This window comes from Arachis ipaensis, chromosome B07 (assembly GCF_000816755.2).
Source record: "Arachis ipaensis cultivar K30076 chromosome B07, Araip1.1, whole genome shotgun sequence".
NCBI classification, from domain to species: Eukaryota; Viridiplantae; Streptophyta; class Magnoliopsida; order Fabales; family Fabaceae; genus Arachis; species Arachis ipaensis.
The window spans coordinates 15,729,261-15,734,936 of NC_029791.2; positions in this window are offsets into that span (position 1 = coordinate 15,729,261).

The following is a 5,676-nucleotide window of genomic DNA, read 5'->3' on the forward strand; positions in this document are numbered from 1 at the left end:
TGAGTGATCTGACACATATCATTTTATGTTAAACTAGATAAAATGACGTCATTTTAATTTTGATATTAAATAATAAGTTACAAAACATCTTATCTCCACACAAAAAATACATAACCATTAAGATTAAATATTATTATTTTAATAAGTATTTAACGCTAAAACTAAAACAATATTATTTAGTTTAGTATAGAAATATATGTACCACTCATAGTATGAGGAATAACTCAACGAAAAAAAACTAAAGGCAGAGATTAGCATAGTGCAATTTTTCAATCTCAAAAACGTTTATGATATGATTATGGTAAAATATAAGTTAGAGATCAAAGTTTAAAGATATGCTACGTGGCAAAATATAAACCATACATTTTAAAGTCACACTTTTCACTTAAAACTGTAACTCTTCACAAAGAAAAGCGTCACCTAATAGAAAAAAGTAAATTAGAAGATTTAAGAGAAGAAATAATTAAATTATCAAAATTAATAGATCAAAAATTAATGATTTTAACCAATGTTAATTGTAATGACACCAAATTCTTAAAATCAATACAAAACGATTTTTCTCAAAATCTTTATTTTACTATAAGTTTTATTGAAGGACTTCAAAAACCTGAAAAAACTTATTTTTCACACGGAACTTCTAAAAAATGCTACCATGGAAATGATTCCCCACATCTTTATCATACTTTTAACCCACAATTAAATTCTATAGTAGATATGCTTGAAGAAATATTAATATCCATAAAATTTCAAAAAAATAAGGAAAAAGAGAATCCCAAAGAAGAAAAATTCCAAAATATAATCAACATAACAGACTTAAAAGTAAAACCACCATTGAAATTATGAATATTGAAGAAAAATTAGAAGAAGTTACAATGCTTTTTAAACAATTAAAAATGGCTCAAGAAAATAATATTATGGAATATGGTTTTTAAATAGAAGAAGAATTAGTAAATTCTGAAAATATAGAAAATGAAGAACACATTTAGATTATTCAAGTGACGAAGAACCAGCAATTCCAATACAAGTAAAAAATGAAGCTGGAACATCTAAAGATAATCAATCTCAATTTAAATGGGAAACATGTTTTGATAATTATGCTTTTAAAAAAGGGTTTACAAATAAAGATTCAAAATATACAAAAATACCATCAAAATATGTTCCTAAAATCCAGGAAATGGAAGGAGAAAGAATGCTCGATTTAGACTGTAAAAAGAACGAAAAAGAAATTTTCGAATCCAAAACTTAGTGATTTGTCTGGAAGAGATATTTGGAATTACATAGGGTTTCATACTATATGACATCAATAGAAAACCAAATAATAGAAGAATTAGCAACAAAAACTACAGCTTATGATAAGATATTATATATAATGATGATTCTATATAAAGAATTTTTTGGAAAAAATATTATAGATCATAGACAAGAAGTTTATAATAAAGAATATCAAGAAGCAAAAAACCATTTAGCTAATATTCAGATATATGATCTATGTAATGTGGAGTCTTTTATATGTGAATATAGAATACATTATTACAAATTAAAAGAAGAAGATAAAAATCATTATCTTAGTATGTATATAACAAAACTTCCATATCCTGCTAATGAATTTATAATGGGAAGATTTATAAGAGAAATAAATAGAGGAAGAATTGAAAATAACTTTGGTGGAGCAACCTCTGCAATAAGAGAGGAAATAAAAGAACGTTGTATGCAAGAAGCAACTCAAAAAAGATTTACAAATATAATTAGAATTTGCTGTCAAGATAATGAAGAGATACCTCAAAAATATGGTCTTAATAAAAATTTTCAAAGAAAAAGAAAATATCAATTTAGAAAAAGAAAATACTATCCAAACTGGAGAAAAAAGAGATATTTTAGAAAGGAAAATAATAATAAAAACAAAAGACAAAGAAATAACTATTGCCTGAATAAAAAAGAAAATTGTAAATGTTGGTATTGCCAAGAAGAAGGACACTATGCAAATGAATGTCCGGAAAAGAAGGATAAAAAGGATCTTACTAAACAAATAGAAATTGCTAAGTCTTGTTTCATGAACCTTTAGAGGAATATGATGATAACTTAGACTATATTTTTGAATATGTCTCGGAAATAGACTCAGAGACTGAGTAATAATGCTACATTTATTACTATAAAAATAACAGAAAAGTTTATAAATGCTTTCATAGATTCTGGAGCAACACAATGCTTTGCTAGTTCAAATATAAAACTTGATTGGAAAAAATTAAATAAACCATTAAGAGTTAGAATAGCTGACAAATCAATACATAAAATTGACCAAAAAGCAGAGATGGTTGAAATTTTTATTCAAAATTATAGGTTCATTGTTCCATCTATATATATGTTAGATTCTGGAATGGATTTTATCATAGGAAATAATTTTTTAAAGCTATATCATCCATTCATTCAAGAATTAACATATATAGTTTTAAAGGCTCCACACGATTCTTCAGTAAATCAAAAATCAAAACGTATAAAAATACCGACTACTACTATAGATAAGATCTTAAAATTTAAAATATTTTCTATATTAGTCAAGGATTCTTGAAGAATATAACAGAATACACTAAAAGCTTATTTCCAAAAATAAGTACTAAAAAAGAATGAAAATGGAATGAAAAAGATAGTATGCAAATTCAAAGGATTAAAGAATTATGTGAAAAACTTCCAGAACTTTACATTCCAGAAGAAAATGACTACTTAATAGTAGAAACAGATGCTTCAGACATAACCTGGTCAGGATGTCTAAAAGCTAAGAAAGCTATAAAAAGTTTGGAACAAGAAAAAGAATCACTAGATTCTAAAGATTCCCCAAAGGAATTACTTTACAGGTATATTTCAGGAACTTTTACTCCAACAGAACAGAGATATACCACTCATGAAAAGGAAACTCTAGCAGCAATTAAATCTCTTAAGAAATGGAAAATTGATTTACTACCCAGAGAATTTACATTAAGGATAGATTCAAGTTACCTAACAGGTTTCATACGATATAATTTAAAAGTTGATTATAATCATGGACGATTGGTAAGATGGCAATTATTTTTGTTACAATATCCAATAAAAATTGAATATATTAAGGGTGACAAAAATGTTATTGCAGATACATTAACAAGAGAATGGAGTTCGTCTACAACGCATTAGATCAAGAAATTCAAAAATATGAGCAAGAACTCGAAAAATGCAAGCATTGTCAGAAAATAAGGACACAGATCCAATCTCTCAAGAAGGCCATCGAAGCAATGAAATCAACACAACAAGCAAAACCATCAGAGTTCAGCCAGCTAAGCGTGGTGGACAAATCAGGTGAAGAAAAAATTTCAGAAAATAAAACAATTGCTGAAATCATTAAAAAATTCACCCAAGATAAAAAAATATTATGTAATTTATAATGGCCCCATGAAAGGAGTATATGATGCCTGGGAAAAAGCAGCACCATTTACACATCAATCAAGGATAATTCATAAAGGAGGGTTTCTAACACTGGAAGAGGCAAAGGAATCCTTCAGGGAATATGAAGCTCTCCATCCAGAGCAAACCTTAAAAAGAGCAGATAAAGCTCCAATTCAAACCCAGAAAACAGGGATAATAAGAAACATTCCTACAAGGGCTGAAATCAAGGAAAAGAAAAAGGTCTGTAGATCAAATCTCAGAGAAACCCTTAACATAGTCCTGAATTGGACTGAAGAAAAAAGGGCAATTTTGGGATATTATCATCTGAGGAAGAATTCCCTTAGGGAAAATAATTCTAAACTCCCCTCTGGAGTTAGTATCTACAATCCCCCCTCTGGAGATAAAAACACCTTATGTAAAATATACTAAATAAAGGAAGTTTTTCTCCAGAAAGGTACATCTTCATCCTAGTCCTTTTGTTATGAATTATTTAGAAAGTTTAGAATTAACAGAAGAATCTAATTATTATAGATTAACTGCTTTATTAGATAATGAAAAACAGGCTGTTCTAAAAACAGAATTAAATCTCAAATCAAATGAAAATTTTATAAGAGCTAGAAAAATTAATAGAATCTCTAGAAAATAGTGATGAATCGATGATAGAATTTGCAGAAATTCTAAGATAAATAATGAAGCATACAAAAATTGAAAGACCAGAAAACAAAATAAAAAGAAAATGGGCGAAAAAATTAAAAAGTAAAATAAAGGAGTATAAAAGGGAATTAAATAATCTTCAGCTCGAAATTAATGACCTTATAATAAAAAGGATAGAAATAAGAATAAATATAAACAAGTTGGAGTTAAACTTAAAAAATTTATAAATGCCTGAAAAACAATATTATGACTTAAAAGAATTAAAGTTGTTAAAAGAAAAAATGGAGAACGAAGTCGAAAAATTAAAAAGATATTTAGAAACAATAGAAAGTGAAGAAATAAAAGAAGTTTTTGAGGATTTAAGAAATTATGTTAAAGAAAAAGACAAACAGATAAAAGATTTTATATACAATAATCCATGCAAAAAAGAATATTATAAACTAAAACAAGACTAAAAAATTATAAATGAAATCAGAATTATAAAAACTAGTAATAGTAGAAATAGTCAATACTTTTATGAATATGAAAGAGTTAATAAAAATTTCGAAAAAAAAATTAAAAGAAAAAAAAATGGCTTTTAAAAATTGGTATCAGAACCAAGTTAACGATTAAGGGTAACATTTTCTCTTTAAACAATATTTTTAGTGACACACTTTTCAGCCACAAAAAGACAAAAATCTGTATATATCCATCTGTACACTAGATGGACCCTATGATTATTAGGATCTCAGAGACATTTTCATTACAAACAGGCCAATTTCAAAAATCATTTTAAAATTATACTCGGATCCAACATTAATAATAAACACACCAATCATAGTTAACATATAATATGAATTTTATATATTAATTTGTATATAAAATGCTTATTAATTCATTTTTTATAATTTTTTTTGAAAGAAAAAGTTCAATACACAAAGTGGAACAAATAATTTACAAATACAAACCATAAAAGTAACTAAACAACTCTTATATCGTCTCCGTCATAGCCATCAACAACATGAATTAAGTACCATACTAGTACAACAGAATAATCTAACAACACAATCAGCCACGTCTGTTACTTTGTCTTCGACAATGATATCATTTTTATGTAACTAAATATTCCATATAATTGAGAAGAATCCAATTAAGCAATACTTACGCAATTCTTTTGTCAACGGCATAGTCCATCAACTCTCAAAGTGATCTTTTAAGGTACTTGATATAGTTCACTTTCGTCCAAAACTCTTTGATCCATGCGTCCCACATCTGTCACGAGTACTTATAAGTAATAAATAAGTGTTGTACAGTTTTAACATCTTTCTTACACAAGACGGACATATTATCATTTTCTTCAACGATCCCAAATTTATTTAGTCACTCTTTTGTATTTACTCAGATGAACAACTTTACTCTAAGCAAAACTAGTCTTTTTTAAATCTCTTTTGTGAATCTGTAACTCAAAATATGGATAATAATAACAAATTTGATCTTAGTTAAAATGATAAGTATATTACACTAAAATTAAATACTCGTGAGATTAATTTTTGGAATTAATAAAATATCTTTCTAAAAGTTATACATGATGAAAAACATTTTAAGAAAAAAAAATTATAGTCCAAGATTATA